This window comes from Tenrec ecaudatus, chromosome 10, assembly GCF_050624435.1.
Source record: "Tenrec ecaudatus isolate mTenEca1 chromosome 10, mTenEca1.hap1, whole genome shotgun sequence".
In the NCBI taxonomy this organism is placed as follows: domain Eukaryota; kingdom Metazoa; phylum Chordata; class Mammalia; order Afrosoricida; family Tenrecidae; genus Tenrec; species Tenrec ecaudatus.
Window position 1 is genome coordinate 102,260,785 of NC_134539.1, and position 27,679 is coordinate 102,288,463.

The window sequence follows — 27,679 nt, forward strand, 5'->3', positions numbered from 1 at the left end:
GGAAAAGGGAGGATCTTGCAGATTCCCAAGGGAATGTCAGAAAGCCAACATATGAACTAGCATTATCCTTTTGCTTTGGGTTTACGGAGTGAATAGTATTGTCCTTAAGTAAGCGTTTGTTCTCAGGTTCTTCATCACAAGGACCTTTTTGAGGTGTTTGTTTGAAGACACTCTGAAATTTTAAGAGTAGCAGCAAACCCATCAATCTGTCTAATATCTAGCAGGCTTATAGAGGCTGAATGAATCATCTCTCCATGTTAGATGGCTACATGATTGTGGAAGATCTTTGTATTGTGTGCCTCATTTCCTAGGAAGAATCAAATAGGAAGTGACCTTCAGGGACACTTCAGAGCATTACAACACTAGTGCACGAGTCAAGTCTTACACATGGAACATTTGCTTATTGAAAGCAACGGCATAAAGTCAAATGAAATTAAATGGGTTTTTCTTTTTCCTCACAAGAACATAAAAATCATGGGAGGAAAAGTCACACAATTTTCCTTTAATAGTCCTTGGGTAATTATAATAGAATATAGTTTCCAGTGTTGTTTGCTTCTTTGAACAGGAAATGTGGTCCAAAATTTTGTTTGTTGTTAGTTTACTTGGGCCTCCCCCTCTATCAGATTGACTTCCTCTGTGGCCAACCCCTGGTGGCGCTCCAGGGCTTGAACTGCTGTCGGAATCACGTGGAGGAGAATGCCCCCCTTCCTTAGGAGGGGGAAGCCCTCTTTCTTGTGTTCCAACACTATCACAGCTACATGGGTAGAGATCCCTTCAGCTGCTTGAACAGCTGTCTCGATTTCCACCACAACTGTCCTGTGAGTTGCTGTAAGCCTCACAACGACTGCTTCCACCATGAGACGGCAGGGCCCTGTGTAGGCGGAGCATGATGTGCATTACCATCGCTCTCATCGGAATCTCTGTAGGAACCTCCCCTTGGATGGTCTGAACAGTCGCAACCTCGACCATGGCCACTTCTATCGCCATCGCCTCTGGAGGGACAGTCATCACGTGGTCTGCAATGACCATAATCACGGCGTGAATCATCTCTTGGTGGTTGTGCAAGTAGCCTCTCTTGTATCACGAGAACTGGGGTTATCTCTGCTTGAATAACTGTGTTTAGTGGAACAACCGTCATCCCTCTTGGACAAATGGGCTTGTCTGCAGGAGGGCCCTGCGGTGCGGACCTCGGCAACTATCTCTTCCACGTGATCCAGGAGCTATCCTCCCTGTCCGGTGCTGCTGCACACTGGTCCTGGGGGAACTGACGTTTTAGGAGGTGGCCCTCCACTACAGGGTGGTGTCCTCTTGTTCCTGAAGGTGGTCCCTGGACGAACTCATGTGGAAATTAATGGAATGACCACAGCCATCCATATATCTGCCCTCTCTATTCCCACTCGAAGGGTTCTTCCACTGGCTCCTCCTGCACCCCGAAGACCTTTCAGGGGGGACCCAGCTTCTTGGAGGTGGTGGAGGTCCACGCCTACCACTTTCAAATGTTGGTTTAGCAGCTTGTTCGGCCTTGTTTTCCATCCAAAGACTTCGCATCCGTATATAGGGCTGCATCTTTGCATCTGCTGGACTTTCGAAGGTGACAAAAGCTAATCTTCTCGGTTGGTTTGTTCCCTGGCCTTTCATCAGGAGTACCTTCCAGAATTCATCCCTATTTGCCAAACCCAGTGCCTTCTCATGTATTGAGGCCACCAATGAAGAGCTTCCCATGTTGATCAATCGGCTTCCGCCGTTTCCTCCTGGTGATGCATGTTAGCTACAAGATGATCATTTCAAGACCCCGTGGACCCGCTCATTGACGCTTCGACTTCGTGGCACTTCAGCTCCAGGTTCCGCATTGCTAGCAACGAGCTGATGGCTGGCAATACGTTTTAACAAATGTTCTCAAGTTCAAAATTCCTACCATAAACATATGCTACCTAGCTGTGGAACCATCGCTTGTATAGTTTAAGCTTTCCTAATAGCAGCTTCTTGCTTCTTTTCCACGTGGTCACTGTTCAGCTAATAGCAAGTCCTTATATGGCAGGGTGGTGAAACTTGTATAATGAAGGGATTTTATTCTGGGAAATATTCAACATTGATAGTTTCCTCAATTTTCCGTTAATATAGAAGTTGTAATACGAATGGGACATGCTCAGGAGATTTTTACCAGTCGATGCCATAAGCTTCACATAAATGTCACGAGGAAACTGTAAACTCAACTTCCACTGTAACGCAACAACCTCATATCCTAGTCTGAATTGCAATGCTAGTTCAAGGGTCTCAAGGATATTAAAATAGTTACAAAATATCTCTTAACGTAGCGCCTCATAATTGCATCCAATTGGAAAAATCAAAATGGTATGTTTGTACCTTATTAATTAAGTTGTCTGAGTATGCAAGTGTTAGTGTGCCTATCTTGGGAAAACACAATCCATAATATAAGAAATACAAAAATGTAAAGAAGCAATTTAGGGTGAAGCTAAGTGGAACAAATATAATTGCAGAAAGATTTAAAGCACAGGGAATATGGGATATGATGATATAAAATACAAAATTGCAGAGAAAAACTCTCAGTGAAGATTTAGTAGTAATTTTTGCAGATCACATAGAATTGGGGGAAGCTACATAAAATGAAGGAGGTGAGACGTGTGCAGCAAGAAGACTAAGTCTGACTAGGAGCCAGGAAGAAAAGAAAGTCTTTAATACCAGAATGACCAAAACTAGTAGATAAGCTTGGGATAGAAATTATTACTGTCAAGACATAGATTAGGGATTTCATGTTAAAGAACCAGCTGCTGAAAGAAAGAAGCCACCTGAAGGGATTTCTTTCTAGCCTGTTTAAGAAGGTTGTTGGGGGAATGTGTGTCTGATTTATTTAATCTGCACCTAGCACTCACTTAGTCTGCACACTTTGTACACTGTTTGCAAGGGAGGCTGATGATGCATTCTGAGCTAAAATTCAAAAAATAGAAAGAAGGTGTAAAAAGTCGGGGTTTATCTTTAATAGAGACGTTTCCCTTGAGTTGAGTTGGACTAAAAGTAGCCCAAGGTTCAATAAACAGTGAAAAATAGTCTTTGCCTGGTGAGACTTATGTATTTTCATATTTGAATACTATCTATGTCTCTGGGAGTGTAGACATCTTTAATAATTGAAACAAAGACTTCTATTCTGATCAATTGTTTCAAACCCAGGAGATTTCAAGTTCTATTTGAGACTTGAGCTACTAGGTTTTACCTTAGTCATTAATTTGCTGAGAAAAATCTTGACGAGGCCCAGAAAATCTCTCCACAGCTACAGTATAACATCATCCTCCAGAGCATGATACTGTGGCGATGAAGTTTATGCACATATTTTGATAACTATGGTGCCCAGTTGCTTAACTATACACAGTAGTCTAGATCTTATTGTAAATATATTTTTTAGATGTGATTTCATTTACAATCTGTTGACTTTAAGTAAAGGAGATTACCTTTGAGAATGTGGATAAGCCTCACTCAATCATTTGAAAGTTTTGAGAGACCATTTGCTCAGAAATATTGAAGATAAGATGAAATTACATCCCAAGAGTATAACTGGAAAAAACTTCCCAAGCTTCTGGCCTGTTGGGCTGTCCTGAAAAATTTCAGTTCAAGATTGCAAAGTTGACTCTCTGGAGTTTTAACTGTCTGCTAGCTTGTCCTAACCTTGCCAGCCCCACTCATTTTTTGACACAGTTGCTTAAAACCTCTCTCTCTCTCTCTCTCTCTCTCTCTCTCTCTCTCTCTCTCTCTCTCTCTCTCTCTCTCTCTCTCTCTCACACACACACACACACACACACACTGTGATAGTTTGGGTACTTTAGAGAAACAAATCCACTGAAACTCAAGTTTATGTGATAAGAGAGAATTTTATATAAAGGTTAAGTGCACATCAAGTAAGCATCCCAACCCAGCACTGCCCAAGCCCACAAGTCTAACATTAACCCATAGGTCCAACACCAGTCCACAAAGTCCTCCTGCATCTCACAAAACACACACAATGATGCCGACCGAAGGAGGAAAGCCTAGTCAGTGAATGTGTACGCATCTCAGTGCTGGCAGGGGTCTCCATATGGCTCCTCCAGCACCCAGGGCTGCATTGGGGTAGGTCCATGTGGCTTCTCCTCAGGCATGTCTTGCTGGAAGTAAACCTTGCCAGCTGAAGCAGAGACCTCGCTAAGGCAGCTGCACCCTGGTCTGACCATCAGAAAGCAAGAGACCCGAGAACTAGAAAGGCGAGGCTCACTGAGCCATTTATCTCTCTGCCATTCAATTAACCCCACATGTGTTTATTACCACTTTGGCACAATAAATTAACTACCTCAACCCACCCCCTGCCAACGTGACATATGTACATAATTCTTTAGCCTCACAATTGCAATTAAGTAACATCTACACCTTAATCCTAATCCTATAATACTGTGAATATGTTACCCCACCTATGAAAGTTTGTAAGCCAACCACTTCATGCCTTTACCCCCCCAATTTTGGGTATCCAATTTATATACTGCCCACTTACATCAACCCAGTGCTCTGAGGTGACCTCGTGAAGTCCGCATCCATAAGCAAAGTCAAATATGGACAGGTCATCCATAAAGTCATGAACAATATGTATCAGTTCACAGGCTCAAAAATCTCCATCTGGTCGGGTTCTGGTCAACTGAATGTGGGCTGCCTCACTCAGCCTCCACAGGGTTCCCATTGGCCACCTTGCCTTTAGACCTTGGCCTCTCACCAACACTCAACAAGTCTAGCCCCCTCGTGCCAGGTCATGAACTTTATACCAGTCAACCCACTCTTTTCTTTCCCCCTCTTTTTCTGTAAACCAAGTCCACAGGTGTCAGTGGCCAAACTCAACCTGTCTCTTTATTGATGCATTTTTCCCACTTCCACTCAACAAACAGATCTAGGTGGTCACGTAGCAAGCACTTCTGCCTGCTCACAAGCTCCCATTAACGTTCAGTTCTGGAGGAGAGTTTTCTTCATGATTCTAGATATTTTCCAGCTTCTGTCAAAGACCATTGGTGCCTGAGTATTCAAAAGGACTGAGTGGAGTATATTTTTTCAAAGCTTACTTTAAAGGCATGGCCTAAACCCATCAAAGATCAATTTTTCATGGCAAAAAGCAAGTGGGCTTACACACTTTCTATTATCATACTTCCCATATTTTCCCCAGAAACAACCCAGTAAACAATGTGACTTTATCTAACCTCTGGCTAGACAAAGAAGAAAAGCTACCACGAGGGAGAGGTCAAACAAACATTTACTCTCCATCTTATGATTTGTTTCTCCAGTACCCCACTCCCAAGGTATCATGTGATAGCCTGGGTACTTTAGAGAAATAAATCCACAGAAACTCATGTATAAGAGAGAGTTTCTTATAAAGGTTAAGTGCACATCAAGAAAACATCTCAACCCAGTGCTGCCCGAGCCCACAAGTCTAACATTAACCCTTATGTCAAATACCAATCCACAAAGTCCTCATCCACCTCACAAAACACATGCAGTGATGCTGACTTCAGGAGGAAAGGTGAATCAGTGAACATGTAAGCATCTCAGTTATGGCAGGGATCTCCACGTGGCTGCTCCATCACCCAGGGCTGCATCAGGGTAGGTCCGTGTGGCTTCTCCTCAGGGATGTCTTGCAGGAAGTGAGTCATGCCAGCTGAGGCAGGGAAGCTGCACCCTGGCTAAGGCAGCTGCACCCTGGTCCAACCATCAGAAAGCAAGAGACCCAAGAACTAGAAAAGTGAGGCTCACGGAACCATTTATCTCTCTGCCCTTCAATTAACCCCACATATGTTTATTGGTCAGGTTGGCACAATAAACCAACTAACACACACATGCACAGCTACAAAGTTACACACTTATAATTGCCTCCATTTTCTTTTTAATTGTTTTATTAGGGGCTCATACAATTTTTATCACAATCCATACATAGATCAGTTGTGCAAAGCACATTTGTGTATTCATTGCCCTTATCATTCTCAAAACATTTGCTCTCCACCTAAGCCCCTGGCATCAGCTTCTCATTTCCTCCCCCTCTGTCCACGCTCCTCCCTCCCTCATGAACCCTTGATAATTTATAAATTATTGTTTTGTCATATCTTGCCCTGTCTGATGTCTCCTTTCACCCACTTTTCTGTTGTCCATCCCCCAGGGAGGAGGTTATATGTAGATCCAGGTAATCAGTTCCCCCTTTCCAACCCATCCTCCTTATGCCCTCCCAGTATCGCCACTCACACTACTGGTCCTGACGGGATCATCTACGCTGGATTCCCTCTGTTTCCAATTCCTATGTGTACCAGTGTACATCCTCTGGTCTAGCCAGATTTGTAAGGTAGAATTTGGATCATGATAGTGGGTATGGGGTGGGGAGGAGCATTTAGGAACTCGAGGAAAGTTGTATGTTTCATCATTGCTACAGTGCACCCTTACTGGCTCGTCTCCTCCCTAAGACTCTTCTGTAAGGGGGTGTCCAGTGGCCAACAAATGGGCTTTGGCTCTTCACTCTGCACTCCCCCTTTCATTCACAATGATATGACTTTTTGTTCTGATGATGCCAGATACCTGATCCCTTCGGCACCTTGTGATCGCACAGGCTGGTGTGCTTCTTCCCTGTGGGCTTTGTTGCTTCTGAGTTAGATGGCCACTTGTTTACCTTCAAGCCTTTAAGACCCCAGATGCTATATCTTTTGATAGCGGGGCACCTTCAGCTTTCTTCGCCATATTTGCTTATGAGCCCCTTTGTCTTCAGCAATCATATCAGGGAGGTGAGCACACAATGATATGATTTTTTGTTCTTTGATACCTGATAACTGATCTCTTCAGCACCTTGTGATCATGCAGGCTGGTGTGCTTCTTCCATGTGGGCTTGGTTGCATCTAAGCTAGACAGCCGCTTGTTTACCTTCAAGCCTTTAAGACCCCAGACACTATACCTTTTGATATCCAGGCACCATCAGCTTTCTTCACCACATTTTCTTATTCACCTGCTTTGTCTTCAGCGATTGTGTTGGGAAGGTGAGCAACATAGAATGCCAAAATAATAGAAGGATGTATTCTTGCATTGAGGGACTACTTGAGTGGAGGCCCAATGTACACCTGCTACCTTAATACTAAGCCTATAAATATATGCACATCGAACTATTTCCCCATTCTCATATATAAACATATTTTTATATGTACATGCCTTTACTTAGACCTCTATAAATGCCCTTTGCCTACTAGCTATGTCCTCTATTTCCTTTTACTTTCCTCTTGTCCCATGATCATGCTCAGTCTTCATTTGCTGAGTCTTCCTTTGGGTTTCAGTGATTCCTCTTGGTTACATTACCCTTGATCACGCCCTACCAGGTTTCCTACACCCTCCTCACCACCGATTTGGGTCACTTGTTGTTCTCTTGTCCCTGGATTTGTTAACACTACCATCTATGCCCCTACCTACCCCTCTCCCGTGTCCCCCAGGAACTGCCGGTCCCATTGTTTTCTCCTCCAGATTGTTCATTCAGCCTATCTTATTTAGACAGACCTGCAGAGATAATAACATGCACAAAAACAAGACAGAGCAAAACCAAGCAACAATATATAACAAAAGAACAACAACAAGAAACCAATGACAAAAAAACAAAACAAAATTCAACAAGAAAGAAAAGCTTGTAGTTAGTTCAAGGATTGTTTGTTGGCCTTTAGGAGTGTTTTCCAGTCCAGTCTGTTGGGGCACCAAGCTCTGGCCCCAAAGTCCACCTTCAACATTCCCTGGGGACCTTACTGCTTCATTCCCTTGCTGTTCTGTTGCACCCCCTTAGTGTTTTGCCTCGGTGTGGCAGGATCAGACCAATTGCAGTTCCCACACTTTTCTCCGGTATTGTCCTCTGGAGGGCTATAGGTCACTGAGGGACATCACATCTCATAGTGGCGCTGGCCATGTGGTCGTCTCTGTGGACTGACTGCTCTAATTAGGACCATCGACCTCACAGCCTGGTGGTGGGCCAGGATGTGCTCCACTCTCTCCTCCTCCCCCTTCCTCTGCTCCCGTGTGCTCTGATCAGATATGTCCCTCTCCCGGAGCTGCAGATTCAGTGCCATCCTCTGAAATAAATTCTTCTGGGGGAAGGGAGTTGCCCCTATTCTCTCTGACTGGTTTGTGGACTACTCTTTCCTGGTGGACAGCTAAAAAGAAGAGGCTGAGCTCTCTTTAAAATAGGGAGAGAGACAGCATATCGATATGGATTTATATTAGTATATTACATGGTCCAAAGTGACTATAGTGACCGCATTTAGCATTTTTTGGTGAAACTTTAGTGGCTGCTACACAAAAGGTGAATCCAAGTGTGCACCAGTATCTGAGAGCTTCTTTGAAAATCTAGACAAACAGAACACAAATAATGAATGTGACCACCAAAATAGCAAAAGAGTTGAGGATAATCATCCCTCAGTGGTGACATGGACATCACAGCAACTGGTCATGTTCACCCACTACTGACATCATGCTTCTTGCTCCAAAGGCTCCACAAAGATCTTATGAGAGATGGTAAATCAACAGAAGGTGCTGCAGACCCACAGTGATATTAGCGCTAACCAGGCTACTTCCATTAAATTTTGTGAAGATCTCCATCGACAACCACAAGGAATGGCAATTATATGTACAATGTTTGCCAAAAGGATTTCTTTCATCTGTAGATGTACCTTTCTTTAGATTTATGGCAACACTTCATTGACTCTTGGAAAAACTCATTTCTCTCTTGACTGGACCATTGGAGGGCTGTATGAAGAGTCAGCCAATTCAACCACTGACATAATGACTGCATTTGTGACAGGGGAAAAAAGAGCCCCGTGGTCATTCTCTGGTGATGTTCAAAAATTTGGGTCTAAGGTGCTTAGAAAAGGAAGCAAAGAGCTAGTGCTTGCTGAAGTTCGCCAGAAAAGGCATTGAATATGAAGACACCTAGGGCCAAATGAGGTACCATTTGGGGTACTTGCACCTTGGAGAGGCTCTGAGTGCTTTTTGAAATGTAGCAAAATTCTGAATCCCAGGTAGTCCTCAGATATTAATAAATGGTCCTTTCAGGAGCTTTTATCATTTTTTGAAGTGCTGGGGACACTTCCTCTGCTTATTCTGGGGCCAGGGGATGGAGTTGGCATTTCTCTCAAATATATTCTCTAATGACATGCCCAATATCCACTCAAAGCATATCCTCTATTATAGGAGTTCTTATAGCTGGATGCATAAAAAGCACTTGGCAGAACACCTCTCTCATCTTTCAAATTCAAAGTGTTTTTCTCAGGTGAGCTGAGAGAGATAGAACTAGCTCTTAGTTTATTTTTCATGGCACCCTGATTGTGTGCAAAACATCTAAAGAAAAGGGGGGGTTGCACTATCTTGGGGGCAGTGGTCAGATCATCTCAAAAAAATCCCTAATGGCCTCATCAGAAAGTCTAGGATAACTCACAAATTGAAGTAGAGGCCAACCACATGCAGATTCTGTTTGTGCGTAAGAGTTCCAGAGTACTGACTCTTCTAAGAGCAACTTCGGACCTAGCCATACCATATGCTCCGTTTACTGATTTGTTCTTTTAGGGATTATGACTTATGTAAGACATTTTTGCCTAGTCCAAGATCACAACTTTCTTTTCTTCTAGATATTTTATAATTTTAGCTTTGTGATCCATTTAAAAATAAATCTTATTATAATTCAGCACATTTTCATTTATATGTATATATTATATATGTAATGCATGTTTATGTAAATTTGTGTCACATTCTTATAGCTATTCCACTTCTAATTGTGGGGCTCAATATTTTATCTGGTTTTCTAAGCTGGCACTCTTGGCCTAACTTTATCTCTGTTATACACAATGAAATAGTTATCAGCGTGCAAAGCATCCCAATAAGGTGTTCTTTCTTCCCCCATTACGTTCATGACTCTTTAAGGTTCTGAAGATAAGCATGGATGTTTTTCTTAAGCTAGGCAGAAATCTGGTAAATAAATATTACACGACCCTCTTTGAATTTTCTACAAGTATTTTCATGCTGTCTCCCTTGGATCGGTATGTCTGCTACTTTTCGATAGGCGTTACAGAGTCAAAGTTGTTTTTATCTTTTTTTAAATCACAGCCATGTCTATCTTTGTTATGTAATACTCCAATAATAGAAATACAGATGACCTAAACAGACAGAAATTTATTTTCTCACTCTCTAGGATGCTCGAACTCTGAATTTCGAGTTGCAGCTCTAAGGGAAGACATTCTGTCACTGGCAATTCTGGACGGACTTCTCAGACACTTCAGCTTCCTGGGTCCTTGAAATCTCCCAGTGTCTTGGCACCTAGCTTACCTCATCTCTCCTCTGCTCCTCTGCTTGTTTAATCTCTTCTGTATCTCAAAAGAGAATGCTTCAACACACACCAAATGCTAATCCTACCTTATTAATATCCCAAACACATTCCATTCCAAAATGGAATTATAACCACACATATAAAGGCTAGGATTTGCAACATAGAATTGGGGAAGGAGGTGCACAGTTCAGTCTGGAACAAGATTCAGATGCTGAGTTCAAAGCATTTGGTAGCTACACCAAATTTTTCATGTGTCTCACATTGTCACGATGGCATTTTTATTTGCAGATTGTGTTTGGGATTGGGAACTTCTCTTGGTCTCCATGCAAATGTAAAATGCCGCTCTCTGAAAAGCCATAGCTGTTGGCTAGTGGCATGTGTTTGGAAAGCAAAACCTTGGGCACTGGCCCAAATATAAAATGGAAATCAACACCACAGGGCAGATGTTTACCATCCCTAAACAAATGAACCCTAGGACTCTGTGGGTATTCCAGCTGCTGAGCTTCTGTCATTTCAGGAAACAGTCGCTTACAAAGCCCTTGTCTCTGCCAAGTGCAGTTGTGAGTGCAAAAGACATGTTCTCTTTCAGAAGCATGGATCTGATGGTGGCCTGTTTGGAAATGCATAGAAACTAAGCTTCTACTCTATTATTTAAAGGGGCAGAGTAGCAATTTTAAAATAAATGGGAAAAAATCACCAATCAAAGCATGATTGATGACATATGTCATGCATTTTATCTACATGCTTGAGGTATATCATATATAATTTTTGGCTTCATGTAGCTTAGAATCTGAAGAGAAAAGACAGATACTATTCAGATTATATGAGGGAAGTCAGAAAGTATCACTACTACCATTTCAGACCAGACATGCATGGATTTATTCCAAATAAAACACATTTAAACATGTCTGATATTAGTGGATGACTCCGGACAAGTTATTTTAGTGACACATTGTCTTAGTTTCATTGGGATAGTTTAAAAACCAAACCAAACCCCTGAATGATAATTTTTGTGTAAGGTATAAAAAACAAGTTTAAGATCTGGGCTAATATCATTTTTTCAAACAAAATTAAAGTGGACATCTTTCCAAATTGCTAAAGCATTCCTCAAAGTTTACAAGGATGAGGTCCCACACAAAACAACAGCTTTTAGATGGATGAAGAATTTTAAGGAAGGTTGAGAAGACCTTAAAAATGAATTCAAGGCAGAGACATCAGCTCAGGAAGTTATGTTGACTGTTTTTCTTACTTTGTTTGTTTTGCTTTCACCCAAAGAGGGCATCTTGGTGGATTTTCTTAAAAGTCACAAGATGGTCACGGGAGTTTATTATGAAGAAGCTTTTTTTTAAAGTTGAAAGCTTCATTGGTGAGAAAAAGGCAATGGAAATTGCACTGATAAATTGTTTTCCATCACAAAAAATTACACTTATTCATTCTTTGAAGGTAGAAAGGGCTTCTTTACGGGAATTTCATTGGGAAACCTTACCTGCTCAGGTAGTTAGTTTACTGTGCCAGCCTGGGATTAATTGAAGGGCGGAGATATAAATGTCTCGCCTTTCTTGTCTTTCGCCCTTTGATCATCCGACCAGTGTGCGGCTGCCTTGCTTGTTCTGTGCCTCAATTTGCAAGCTACATTACCTGTGGGATGCCTAACCTGGTTGCTGTATTTTGAGGTTCCTTGAAGATCTGCTTCACCACACAATTGGAATTTACATCTCTTGAGCTGGGGACTGACTGTTGGTGATCTGACTGACTGTTGGTGACCTGCCTTGCTGTTTGCTGCCTGTGCCCGGATAGCCTGAATCTCTCTACAGAGGACTACCTGGTGGCCCTCAAGACTTGAAGGACTGCCAGTGTCTCACAACTGTCTCACGGGAGTGAGCTGCACTAAGCCATTTGTACTGCTTTATAATTTAACTGTTCATTTCTTGTGTTATATAGCTATCTATCTGTATATAATTTAACTGTTCATTTCTTGTGTTATCCATCTACATCTCTATATAAAATTATTAGCAATCTGGTTGTGTCTCTCTAGAGAACGCTGTCTAACACACCTGTCCATCCTACAACCCTGATGTTTCCCCTTCAGGCTTCTTTTTGTTATGTGAAACAATAGCTTCATGTTTTGATATCTTTGTTTAATAAAGATTTCACTGATTTTTGTAGCAGTACTTTTTTTTCTTGCCCTTATACACAAATACATATAAAATTAAAGTGGAGGTGAATGATTGGGTGAAGTAAAAAATGACATGTGAGGGTGTGTCACTGGAATCTGAATTAATCTCGATGTCAGACAGGTTTTCCACGAGAAAGTGCTGCTTGCTTTGAACCACTGGATGATAATTCATTGAGAGAAGAGATGAAGAAAGTACATTCCAGAGAGCAGACACGGGTTCTTCAAGGGTCCAGGAGCCAGAAGGAACTGAAAAATTCCAGTTCTTATTAGAAAGTGAATGCAGATGGGCCAAGGTGATTGAGTAGCTGGAAAAGCAGGTGAAGTTTGGACACAGGGGACTGTATAGACCATGTTAAAACTATTTCAGTTTTGAACACAAAGGGCTGGGAAAATCTTGAAAGGTTTGAGATGGTGATGATTTATCAGATTTGTGTTATCAAGAGATTGCTCTTGGTATGCTGATGGTAGCTTGGAGAACCATTTAAAGTGAGACCTTACTGAAAACAAGTTGTGGAAAATGTTGCTGTTGTAGCTGATGGCTCAGGTGTTCATGGTGTCACCTGTGAGTGTCTCACTAGGCAGAGCAGGGAAGAAATCGGCTGACTTGGGATGCCAGAGGGAACCATTGATGATGACAGTCCTGGAGAGAGGGTAGCCTTAGAAGACCCTGCTTTGAAGTTTTAGCCATATTGAGCTTGGGTGTCTTTCGTACATTGTAAGATGTTACTTGGAAGACTAAGGGATACTTGATGCAAACCATGTATTTTTGATTGCCTAATGTGTATGTTAAAATTAGACACTGAATAAGGAAAACCAAAGAAAATTGTATGTAGCTGACTATGGTGTTGCAAAGAATCTTGAAACTAATATGGACTGCCAAGAAAACAAAGAGTTATGTCTTAAAAGAAGTAGAGATGATTCCAGGAACCCAAGTGGAAGGCGAATTTTGAGAATGATGAGGGCAACAAATGTAAAAGGGTGCTTTACTCAATTGATATATGTATGGATTGTGATAAGAGTTGTATGAGCCCCAATAAAATGATTTATTAAATTTAAAAAATTTTCTGCCTTAAACCCAAGGCACTGAGATTATCACATTTCCAGAAAGGAGCTTTGAGATCCTAGGAAAGTAATTTTTTTGGGGGGTGCATGTAAGTTTATTTTATTTTTATTTTTTAAATAATTTATTGGGGCTCATACAATTGTTATTACAGTTCATATATATACATACATCAATTGTATAAAGCACATCTGTACAGTCTTTGTAATTTTTTAAGATACCCATTTGCTTTTTAACGATCAGTAAAACAAGTTTAGGAAAGCCTCAGGATGTTCCCAGATTCAAAACTTAATTAATATAGAGACTAATAATATCTCTTCCATTAAAGTGGATGTTAGAATGTCAGTAGTTGAAATACACACTTGAAAAATTATGCACTGAAAAACTCCCAATTATGGCCTAAACTTGAGCCTTCCTCTGATCTGTTGCCCATTATTTTCAATAAAAAAGCCTTTTAGATCTCAAAAAAAAAAAAATAGAAGTAGAGATAGAATGCTCCTTGAAGCCAAGAATGGTATGACCTTGTCTCATGTACTTTGGAGATATTGTCAGAAGAGACCAGTCTCAAGACATGGACATCAAGGTTGCTAAAGTGGAGGGTCCATGAAAGAGAGGAAAGCACTGGGTGACAGATTGACACAGTGGGTGCAACAAGGGGCTCAAGCATAAGCACAGTTGTGAGGACAACAAAGGACCAGCCATTGATTAGTTCTGGTATACATAGTATACATAGTGTCACTATGATTGGAACAGATTTGACATCACCCAGTGATAACAGGATACTAAGTGGAGAGAAGTATGTGTGGGTCTGAAGCTCACACTAAATGGCCTGCAGCAAAATTATACATGAGGGGTTGTTATTGATTGAATTGTCCCCTATAAAAGATATATTAAAGTCCTAATCTCTGTATTTGTGAATGTGACCCTATTTGGAAATAGGGTCTTTATAGATATTTTCGGTTAAAAAACATGAGATCATACTAGAATAGAGTGTATCCTATTTTATGTACTCATAAAATAAAGTGTATATACTAGAATATGTCTATCTAGTAGACACATGAGAATCGAGTGTATCCAATCTTCACACATGACTTGTATCTTTTTAACAGAAGAAGACTCACAGAAACAGAGATGGCGAGGGCCCTACGAAGGTGCATCTATAATCCAAAGAGCAGGAAGGATTGATGGCTGCCACAGAAACTAGGAGGCATGGAACTGGCCTCCCTCAGAGGCCTCAAGAAGGTATCAAAAAGGCTGACACCTTGATTTTGAACACCTAGGCTCTAGAAATTGAGATAGACATTTCTGTTTCGATGACACACTACCTTTCAGTCAATGCCAACTCCATGGTGAACTACTTAAAGCTCTTCTGAGGCAGTAATTCTGTATGGCCTCAAATCGCTTCATCTTTCTCCTATAGACAAGCTGGTGGGATTGGATAGGTCATCATTTAGTTAGCTGCTAAACTCCTAATCCAAATTTCAAAACCAAACACACTGCCATTAAGTCAATCCTCACCACAGTGACCCTAAAGGACAAGGCAGAACTAGCCTAGTGTGTCAGTCTGGGTAAACTAGGGAAACAAATCCACAGAAATTATATGTGTAAGAGAGAGTTTTATATAAAGGGTAAGTGCACATCAAGAAAACATCCCAACCCAGTGCTGCCCAAGCCCACAACTCCAATATTAACCCATATGTCTAACACCAATCCACAAAGTCCTCCTCCATCTCACAAAACACATGCATTGATGCCGACTGCAGGAGGAAAATTGAATCAGTGAACATGTAAGTGTCTCAGTTCTGGCAGGGGTCTCCACGCAGCTGCTCCAGAACCCAGGGCTACATCGGGGCAGATCCATGTGGCTTCTCCTCAGGGATGTCTTGCAGGAAGTGAGCCATGCCAGCTGAAGCGGGGAACTGGCTAAGGAAGCTGCACCCTGGTCTAACAATCAGAAAGCAAGAGACCCAAGAGCTAGAAAAGTGAGGCTTACCGAGCCATTTTTGTCTCCACCCCTCAATTGATCCCACATGTGTTTATCGGCCAGGTTGGCACAAGGAACCTTAACTAGCTCACCTAGTGAGTTTCTGGATTCTAACCCTTTATGGGAGTAGAGAGTTTCTTTCTCTTGTGGAGCTGCTGGTGGTTTCTGACTGTTGACCTGGCGGTTAGCAGCTCAACGCACAACCACTATACCACCAGCACTCCTCCCGGTCTCGCTAAGGCTCTTTTATGTTCTTGTAAGCCACCCGATTTACTGTCTTTCATTAAAATAACCCCGGGAAATGAAGATGGGCCATGGAGAGTAGGTTTAAACCCAAACCACTAAAAGCTTGGTGTTTAGGGGTAAACCTGTGTGGAGTAGGAAAAGTCTGAAGAGGCAGAAAACTGAGTGAAAGGTTGTGTTATCATGAAAGTTAAGGGGTAAACAAGTGTTCTTTGAAGTCAGTAGATTAATCATCTCACATGTTGATGTCAGTAGTATGAGGACTGAAAAAATAATGCCTCGATTTAAAATATTTTGTTGAGTATTTAAATGGATGTTTGCTTAATCTCTATAATCTTGATTCATGCTATATCTTCCCTGTTAATGCCTTTAATTTATGTCTTTGGCTAGGTGGGTTTTTTTTTTTTGTAGTTGTTGCTTTAATCTTCTCCAGTGTTTTAAAATGGTACATCTTTTATATATTGATATAAAGTTAAGTGAACAAACAAAAATAACAGTCTTTATACTTTTGTAATGACAAAAGTAAGCAATGGTAGGTATTTATAAATACACTTATAAAATATGATGTAATAAGCAACTGATATGCTTTCCTCCTGGTTTAATTACGTCAAATGGGATTATTTATTATGATTCACTTTTTTCCATTTATAATAATTTTTACATTCACTTTTGCACATTTACTGCAAATGAATTTTACTGTATGTATCATTGTTGTTTTCGCATCCTTCAGTTATCTTTTATATCACACCTGTTTCACTCTTGAACCATAAATTTCCTTCATTTCTTAATTAGATTGTAATTTTAAGGTACATTTAAAATGGAGACCCTTTGAATGTGGGGTTATTGCATTATATTCAAAATGTAATCTGAATAATGGAGAAACTGACTAGTCTGTCAGCTACCTTACTGTAGTGGCTTGTGTGTTGCTGTGATACTGGAAACTATGTCAGTGTGCATAGGCTTCAGCAGAGCTTCCAGATAGTCAGTCCCTCCATTTCTGAGAAAGCACTCAAAATATGACTGAGGAAGAAAATAAAGTTGACCACAAGGATGTTGGAGTAAAGCTTTCTGGACTATCATTTGCAAATTGTGCATGATGATCAAAGTGAGAAGGAAATAGCTATAAACAACTGTTAACAATTGGAGTGTGGAATGTATGAGGCATGAACCTAGGAACATTAGAAGTCATCAAAGATGAAATGAAACACATAAAGATCCATATCTTACACAGTAGTGAGTTGAAATGGACTTGGATTGGCCGTTTGGAAACAGACGACCACATAGTTTACTGTGCCAGGAATGACAACTTAAAGAGGAATGGCATCAAAGTCAATGTCAAAAAGATATTTCAAGATCTGTCTTGAAGTACAATGCTGTGTGTGACAGGATAATATCTATGCACCTAAAAGGAAATCCAGTTAATACAACTATTATTTAATTTTATGTATCAACCACTACAGCTACTGATGAAGAAATGGAGGACTTCTACTAAGTTCTTCAGTCTGAAATTGATCGAACATGCAATCAAGATGCATTGAGGATTATTGGCTACTAGAGTTTGCAAGGTGAAAACCAAGAGGAAGGAATAGTCAGGGAAGATATGGCCTTGGTGATCGCTGGAGATTGCAAGATAGAATTTTGAAGACCAAAGGCTTCATTGCAAGTACTTTTTCAACAAGATAAATGGTGACTATACATGGGAAGATATCAGATGGAATACACAGGAATCAAATTGACTACATCTGTGGGAAGAGAAGATGGAGAAGCTGAATGTCAGCAGCCAAAACAAGACCAGGGTTGACTATGGAACAGACTTATCAATCATTCATATGGAGGTTAACATTGAACTTGAAGAAAATTAAACAAGCCAAAGTAAAAACTTGAGTATATTTCTCTGGACTTTCAGGAACATATCAAGAATACATTTCATTTGACTCAGTGAACACCAATGACAGAAGACCTTGGAAACTGTGGAATGGCATCAACATCATCATCATACACAAGGAAAGCAAAGGGCTTCAAAACAAGAAAGAAAGACGAGCTCTAAGTGCATATTGGAAGAGACTCATATGGAAGAAATGAAAAAATAAAATGTGTTAGGGAGGGTTTGCTAGAGAAATCAAACCAGGACGCTTATGATTTTATATATACATATATATATTTATACAGCATGAAGAAATATAACAGCTAATTAGTCCACACAGCAGTATAGAGAGTTCAGTTCAACTCACTTCTGTGGAACAGTTAATATACTGGAAGTCCAACTCATGAGGGCTTCCAGGTCCAAGATCAAGGAAGTAGACAGCTGAGTCTTCCCTCAAGTAATGCAGGCAGAATCTGCCCACAGGCAGCAAACAGCAGGGCTGGTGACCAACAGTCAGCAGCCCAGGAGCTTAGTGGAGCAGGCCCAGATGGGATATCGATCTCCAGCAATGCAAGACGACAGGATCCACCATCCTCTAGTTCAAGTGATGTACCCACTAGCAGCGTGGTAAAGCAGGTCTTGAAGGAACCTCAAGCTCTATCAACAGGATCCATGGGTTGGTTTGTCCCACTGGTAGTGTATCTAACAAGTTGAGGCAGAGAGCTAGCTAAAGCAGCTGCAAGCTTATCCGATCACCAGAGAGCAAGAGAGAGGGGTGGGCCTTGCTGAGACATTTATCTCTTTGCCCTCCAATCAAACTGCAACCTGATTAATCCCACATGTTCCTATTGGCCAGGCAGGCACAATAAATGTACCTATCACATAAAAAAAACTGAACAGAGCATATCAAAGGTCAGTTTTAGAAATAATCTATTATAATGCAACGTACAAAACTCTGGTATTAGGTAACCAAAAGGGAAGAACAGGTTCAGCATATATCGATCTGAAAGAAACGAAAAGAAAAAAATCAAACCTCGAGCCCTAATATCGAAATGTTCTATGGGCACAATTTTGAATGATACAGGAAGCATCAAAATAAGATGTAATGAATCCATACCAAAAATATTGGGAGATGTTCCATCATTTTAAGAGGTAGCATGTGATCAAAAACTGATGGTACTGAAGGAAGAAACCTACACTGCATTGAAGGCATTGGAGAAAAATAAGGCACCAGGAATTGATGGAATGTCAATTGAAATACTTCAGCAAGCTGATGAAGCACTGGAAATACTCCCTCGTCTGTTCCAGAGAATTTGGAGGACAGCTGCCTGGTCAACTTATTGAAAGAGATCCATATTTGTGCCCATTCTAAAGAAAGGTGATCCAGCAGATATCGAAAAGGATATAGAAGGAGGAATATCATTGTGGGCAAGATGTGTTAGACTGGGCTCTCTTTCTCTGGAGAAGCTAAACCTCTGAGATATAGATAGTACCATGTAAGAAATCAGCTCACACTGTTGTAGAAGTGGTTCAGTCCAGTCCAGTTCAAGTTTGTCTGTCAAAGTGGAGACTTGCTGACTCAAGTAGCTGCTGGCGGGGATGCTGAGCAAAGAAAGCAGTGAGAAGATGAACCAAGAAGCAGGAAATGGATCACTGAATAAGGAAGACTGAAGAAAAATTGATGTATATGAATTATGGTGTTGGCAAAGAATCCTAAAAGTACCCTGAGTGTAAGAACAAACAAATCTTCCTTGGAAAAAGTACGGCCAGAATGCTCCTTGGAAGGCAAGACTTTGTCTTACATAATTTGAACATGTTGTCAGAAGAGACCAAGCCAAACCAAATAAATGGTAATCGAGTTGGATGTTGACACATAGCAACCCTGTAGGACAGAGCAGAACTGCTGTGTGTGTTGCCAAGACTGTACTTGTTTAAGGGAGTAGAAAGATCCATCTTTCTCCTACAGAATTTTCGGTGGTTTCAAACTTAGGACCTTGTGCTTCGCAGGTAACCACTATTCCACCAGGGCTGCTCAGGAGAGACCAGTCCCTAGAAAAGAACTCTGTGGCAATAACTTTTTTTTATATGAAACAAACTAGTTGATTCTGAATCACTCCCATGTGTGTCAGAGCAGATCTGTACTCCAAAGGGTTTTCAATATCCGATTTTTAGGCTCTTTGATTAGCTATCCCAGCATCTCTAGATTGTCCATTGGTGGTAGTTGAATCAACTTCAGACCTTAGTGAATGTCAGGTAGCACACCAACAGTGTTTCTACTCTGTCCAACCTAGGTGTTTTCTGTAAGTTATAATCATTGGCTGGACACAGGCAGCCAGACAGGATGAACATGGTGTTCAGTCATACCAAACTCCCAAACCAGACTCATTGGCTCGGAGGCGATGTTGACTCAAAGTGATTCTATAAAACAGGGTAGAACAGGCCCTGTGGCTTTCCAAGACCAACTTCTGATGGGAGTAGAAAGCCTCATCTTTCTCCTGTTGAGGTGTTGGTGGTTTCAACTGCTGAACTTGCGCTTAGCAGTTGAACATGTTACCAATACACCATTGACTACTGACGTGGTAGAGGGATGAGTCTTTCATCTTATGTCGGCTTAGTATAACTTGATTTTCTGAGTTATCTGTAGAAAATTGTGTATGAAGAATCTTTCAGTCTATTTGCGGATCTCTGTTTCATGTGGTATAAAGCAAGACATGTGTTTCTCAATCTAATCAATTTGCCACATCATTAGGGGGAAATTCTCCAAGTTTCCACCATCATGTTGCCTGCAGTTTGTGTTTTCAGCAGGGTTGTAAACTTTCATATTCCTCAATTTTCTCGGTGATTTTGGAGAGATTGCCTCAGGATATTATTCAAACCAGAAATAGTCTCAAATAATGTTTCCTGGGTACTAATTATAAAAGTGATGCACTCTTGTTATTGTTAGTTGTCCTCAAGTCAGCCTTGACTCATGGGACCTCATTGCAGAATGGTATATTCTGCACTCCGAGGCAGTACCTTTCCATCTAAGGAACTCATCTTTTGGCACTCTATCAAACAATGCTTTTCCGTGATTCATAGGATTTTCAGAACTGGGTCAGCAGGTCATTCTCCCTAGTCTGCCTTCATCTGGAAACTGCTGAAACCTGTCAACATGGATGGCTTTGGTGATGCTTGAAATACCAATAGAATGGCTTCCAGCATTATAGCTACACACAAACCACCATAGTAGGTGAAACTGACAGGTGGTAGGATGTATTAGCAAAATTCTTTGTCTGTGTTGAAAATACAAAAGGCCAAAAGGAAGGTATAAATAACCTGGTTTGTATTAGAATATTTTCATGAATCTATGGTGATAGTTTCCCCTTGTCTTAGAGCTACTACTAAAGAACAAAATTAAATTCCTCTAAAATATCTATGGCTTTAATTTTTTTAGAGTCGCAGTGAACCAGTCTATAAATACATTTCACTAGCATTCAGAACTTTTTGCTTTCCAACTGTCCTGCTGGAATCAATAAACTGTTGATTAAAAACCTTGTTACTTAATATGTTTCCTAAGCTTAATCTGTTTTTTAGAAACGGAATCACTTTCATGTCACTAGCTGCAGGGATAGGGACAAAAGCTGTGCTTAATTATTAACAACTTTACAAAGCTAATATTGAATTTCTAATGCATCCCAAATGTCCCCTTTCTCCAATTAGTTCCTGTGTGCTGCTCCTGAGCACACTGCTTGTTGAAAGAATGGCTAAGTTTAAGATGCTAGTATTTCAGAAAACGTTGAAACAGTAACAGATTGCTCTGTTCATGTTGAAAAGAAGTTTTTGTCCTGATACAACATCTGGATACAAAAGAGAATAATTGTTGGTGAGTAGATCCCAATAACTGCCTTTGTTTCCACCTGGTTCAAGATGGCTGCCTCCCAGTGCCTGAGTAAAGATGAGGAAGGGGGGCTGAGGTTAGCTATAAAATAGGTGAACCTGGTTTGCATGTATTTTAACTATCAGATCTCCATCTCCTTCCCTGAATTCTCCCGAGTCCAAGAAATGCACTTCCACCTGCCCAATATACAAAAATGTCCTAAATTGCAGGGAACAATAGCTATCTGTCTGAAAGACTATTGACAATTGGGGTCCAGAGACTGGGATTTTAAACTAAAAACCAGTCTTAAAACTGTCCCTGGGGTTGTGTCTGGGGGTGAAAGTGACATAATTAAGGCATCTAATTAAGTTGGTGTTTATTGGTGAAAGGTCTGACTTCTGAGTAACGTGCCTCATCTGTCATATAATCTCTGACTCAAAAGGCATGCTGGAATCATTACACTTTAGCCACGAGTTTCACCAGCTGAGGAAAGTCTAAGGGCAGGGCAAAAGGGTCATTATCCCTGCCCCGTGAAATCTGCCAATCTCATTAGCCTTTTTCATGGGTGATATAGCTTCTCGGTCCCTCCAAATATTCAGAGGTCCCATGGCTATCACTGCTAAGCATGCCATTTGTATTATTATTATGAATGATGTGCCAAGTCTCAGGAGGCTCCGGCCCCAGAGTATAGCTACTTACTGAAGATGAACTATTATATGACAGCACAAGGAAAAGGGAACTTTAAGGAAATAAAACTAATAGATTTTTAGAAAAAAAATCATTAATTCATCTAGCACGTGTAACATGAGTAATTCTCATAAATGGGAGCATATAGTTCACATGGATAATTACTGAATCTATACATATACACATAACATTTGGTCTTCAATATAAAAGACCATTAATTTAGTACTATAATTTTCCTAGTAAAGATAGTGAAAAATAAAAAGTGGAGTAATAGTTCATGTGGATTATTCCTGAATTTACACACACACACACACACACACACACACACACAATTTGTCCTCAAATAAACTTGACCATTCCTTAAATAGTCTAATTTTATTAATACTTTTAGTTTGAACTTTCCTTACCAGATTAAATTTTTCTAGATTAATTTGTGAGAAACATTTGTCTTTTCTTGGTCTTTAAGAATTGAAAATGCAAACACTTAAAAGTCAACCTCATTGATCATAAAACAATGATATAATGGTTTTATAATTTCTTATTGTTGTCAGTTTATAGATCAGAAATTCTTGAAGGTACTTGGTTAATATTTGAGTAAGCTGATACTAAATAAAATTCTTGTCCCTACCAATGTTCTGAAAATAAATCACTTGCTTTGATTGAATAATCAAATCAGTACTATGATTTTACTCTCATTTACATACCTTTTAAACATTTATTTACACAAATCATCTTCTATCTTTATACTTTATCACCAATCTCTGTAATGAAATTATTTTATATAGTTGGAAGAGTCGCAGAAACTAATAGACAATGTGGATTTATTTCTTAACTAAGCGTTAACCATTACTGAGCGTCGTGTATTTTCACTTACGCAATTTTAAGGAGAAAACCCGATTTCTTGCCAAAGACATGAGAAAATCTGGAGCTATAAGGCCTGCCTAACAACCTTTCTTAAATTTGAAAGGAAACAACTCCAGGTTGTAGTTCAAATCCATATGAAGAAATGAACAGTACTATAAGTGGTAATGCATAGATTTTCATAAAATATTTTATAAATATGTCTTTCTCTTAATTTATTTAAAGAAATGATGGTGAAAATTACCATTATGCTGTATTGTTGGATTTATCACATATATAGATGGTATATGACAGCAATAGCACAAAAGGGAAGACTATGGTGGTATATTTGGACAAAATTTTGGTATCAGCAAAATTTATCATTATTTGCTTTTCATAATGAGATTTTTAAAATATTTAAATTTTATTTTCATTGCACACTTAAAAAAACTTTTTGATTGCCACTTTCTGAAAGGGGGAACCAATTACAAGGATCTACAGATAACCTGCTCCCTGGGGGATGGACAACAGAAAAGTGGGTGAATGGAGATGCTGGGCAGTATGAAATATGATAAAATAATAATTTATAAATTATCAAGGGTTCAGCAGGGAGGGAGGGGGGGAAAAAGAGAAATGAGGAGCTGATTCCAGTAGATCAAGCAGAAAGCGAGAAGTTTGAGAATGATGAGGACAACACATGGATAATTGTGCTTTACACAATTGATGGATGTGTGGATTGTGGTAAGAGTTGTATGAGTTCCAATAAAATGATTAAAAGAAAAAAACGTTTTGATTGTGATTTGGGTGAAAGTAAACTAAACAGATTTATTTTCTATAAAAAAGTTCATCCACACCTTTCGTTGGTGACACCGGTTACAACCCCCACAATGGAGAGCTCTTTTCCCATTTCCTCTTCATATTTACCATTTCCATTCGTTCAGATTTCGTATCCCTTCCTGTCTTGTAAGCTTTATTCCTGGCCTGTTCTGTCTCATATGATTCAGTGTTCCAGGAAATACATAATTCCCTGGTGTTATAAATGTTATACGCCTGTCCCTCATTCAGCTGAAAGCAGAGCCATGAGGGGGTGTGTTCATTTGAAGCCTGAAGGGTGTGTAATCAGCCTCTGATCAGACTAGTAGGCTGGGTCTTTTTATTGACTGAGCTTTGCTCCACATTTTCCTCTCACTGTACCAGCAGTTTCTGCTCGGAGCCTTGTCAGCGCAGTTGGCAGTTATTCAAGCCGCATCTAGTTCTTCTGGTCTCTGAGCTGCAGAGATGAAGTTCGAGAATTCCCTCGTCCTCTGGCCTAATTGCTTCCATGTAGCTTTTCTTCACTCTTCTTTGTTTTGGGTGGGGACAGCCAACTGCCACACCTTACTTAGACAGTCTCTCACAATCTTTGATGATATCAGTCCTGATTTTTAACTTTTTCTAGACAGCTAAGTAGCATGTGGAACATCGTTTTTGTGGACTACGGTATGCTATCCTAATTAAGGTATGTTTCCTCTGTGATGATGGTCATGTGCTCCTAGGCCTGGGGACTTATGCCCACACGGTGTTTGGTTATGACTAAAGGTTTCTATGACTTTGTCCCTGTATGTTTTACTACATATATGGATATATTTAGAGCAAAGTAACTACATATTCAGAAATTTACTTTGTAAAACCTATATAGATATCCACAAGTATAGTTGCATGTATAGTTTCACCCATGTTAACCTGGAGTGTTCTATTTATTTGTCTTCTTACAGATTATTGTTATCGATCCTTGTTCTCATTGCAGGATTGAGTGTGTAATAGTATTTGCCTTTGTCTTTTACTCTTGTGTTCTTCTAAGATCTACCTTTGACTTTGTCATAGTGTGCTGAGTTAGTCTGGGTACTTTAGAGAAACAAATCCACAGAAACTCATGTATAAGAGAGAGTTTTATATAAAGGTCAAGTGTGCATCAAGAAAACATCTCAACCTACAAGTCCAACATTAACCCATTAACCCAAATGTCCAACACCAATCCACAAAGTCCTCCTCCATCTCACAAAACACATGCAATGATGCCAACTGCAGGAGGAAAGCCAATTCAGTGAACGCGTAAGCATCTCAGTGCTGGCAGGGGTCTCCATATGGCTGCTCCAGCACCCAGGGCTGCATTGGAGTAGGTCCAGGCTGCTTCTTGGTAATGTTTTGCAGGAAGTGAGTCATGCCAGCTGAAGCAGGTAACTGGCTAAGGCAGCTGCACCTTGGTCCGACCGTGAGAAAGTAAGAGACCTGGACTACCAACTTTCCACCTATTTTCTGTCACACCACGATCTACTTGAGGTAATAATCTACTTTTTGTCTAATCTAAATTATGACCACCTGCCACCACCACTCCCCAGGCTGTGAGCTCAAGGCAGCCAACTTCATGGAGAGCTCTGGCGTGGGGTTCCCCTCGTGTCTGGGATTCTGTTCCCTCTCGGCATCAGCTTGGAGAAATCGCTGCTCCTGGCTAGGGCACAGCTGGTGCCCGTGGGCTCGCCAATGCTAGAGCACTTTAGAGCATTCTTGGTTTGCTTTGTGAGTGGAAAGGGGTTCAGGAGAGACCCTGGTACCCTGGTTCTAATTTCAGGACTTTGCCTCCCCGTTTTCTTCACCTTACCTCCTAATTTTCTGGTCTGGCAGCAGGAGCTTTGGACAGGTGAGTCCTATCAGGTCGCCATTTTTTCCCCTACCCGAGGATTTCTTTAAGTGTTTGTGAGACATGTGAATATTTTCTTTGGAAACGTGTCTACTCATGCTCTCTGCCCATTTTTTAAAGTAGAGTGTTCCTCTTATTTGTTAGTGAGTTGAAGTTGTTTAGGAATGTTAAGCTTTTGTCCCTTGTCCAATTGATGCTGCCCAAAAGTTCCCGTTTGTAGTTCGCTATTTTACAACTTTTGAGGCAATAAGTGTCTAATTTTCAGGAGGCCCCAGTCATCTATTTGGTCTTCTGCTCTTTGGGCATTTATAATTATGTTTGGCAGTTTATTTATGTATTAAAGTGTTTAAGTTTTCCAATTTATGACCTTTATGGCTTAAATTTTTTATGTTTATATCCATCTAGAATTCGCTTTTTGTATATGGCATACAAGGGTCCTATTTCATTTTTCTATATATGGATATCGACTTTTGCCAGGATCGTTTGTTTAAGAGACTAATTCTTTCCCCATTTAATGGGCCTAGTCTCTTTGTCAAAGATCAACTGTCCATAAGTGGATGGATTTGCTGCTGGGTTCTCCATTCTGTTTCATGGGACTATATGTCTGCCTTGTACCAATACCTGGCTGTTTTTACTGCCATAGTTATAGAGTAGATTTTGAGATTGTGTATGTGAGGCCTCTTACTTTGTTTTTATTCTTTGGCATTATTTTTCTTATCTTTCTTTTCCATATAATATTGCTAATTAATTTTTCCACTTTTCTAAAGAATGGTGATAGAGTCTGATCAAGATTTTACTGTATCTTAAGATCACTTTGGTTAATACTGACATTTTCACAATCATTTCTCTTACTAACTATGTTAGATAGGGTTCTCTAGAGAAACAAAACTGGGATACTAGTAATTTTGTATATATTTATATAGATAGATAACATAAGAAAAAATTTTAATTAATTTATAACAGTACAAATGTCTCAGTGCAACTCACTCCCGTGAGACAGCTAGTACATCAGCAGTCCTCCAAGTCTTGAGAGCCGCAGGGTAGTCCTCCATGGAGCAATTCAGGCTATCCAGCCACAAGCAGCAAACAGCAAGCAGGTCAGCAACATTCAGACAGATGACAGGGTCTGACAGTCCTCAGCTCAAGAGATGTACCTTCCAGTAGTGTGGCAAAGCAGGTCTTGAAGGAACCTCAAGGTACACAGTCCATGGGTAGGCGTCCCACAGATAGTGTCGCTTGCAAATGGAGGCACAGAACAAGCAAGGCAGCTGCACACTGGTCCGTTAATCAAAGGGCAAGATAAGGAGAGGCGAGGCTCGCTGAGCTATTTATCTCTCCATCCTACAACCAATCTCACATGTGTTCATTGCCATGTTGGCAAAACACAGCTAACTATCACAATCCACCCCTAGCCAACTTGGCACCTGTACATAATTCTTTAGCTATATATAATTTCCAGACATTAATGAAATCACACTTGTACTTAACATCAAACATCTATTATACATATAAATGAAAACACACTGAGTCCAATTGCATCTGATATATCGGATATGTACAAAGGAAAGATATTCAATAAGCACATATAAAAATACACTGAAAATTACAAACCTTGCGTTTACAATTGATCATGTGGTCATAACTGAAAGGTAAAATTATCTTCTTCTACTACCTTTTCTGTATTACCTTTGTCCTCGGCAAGCACCTCAGCTGGCTGCGTTTTTTTTCCTGGTGGGGTGACCTAGAACTTAATTCCTGAGGTGTCTGGGTCATTAGACATCCTGCCAGGATTGTGTTGCTGTAACTTACCATTTACTTTAATCACAGGGCATGGTAGCACTAAGAGTCAGCCTATGGGATCTCCTGAATTGGAGATATATTCTTCTTTACCTCCATTATTTAGCACCAGTCGAATTTCTTCTTGGTAATCAGGATCCATCACAC

General features: G+C 40.4%; 1 pseudogene; it reads right to left on the reverse strand.

Annotated features, from left to right (window-relative positions):
* Nucleotides 1-423: 423 nt before the first annotated feature.
* Nucleotides 424-27,674, reverse strand: LOC142458625 (RNA binding motif protein, X-linked-like-1; annotated as a pseudogene).
* Nucleotides 27,675-27,679: the final 5 nt, after the last annotated feature.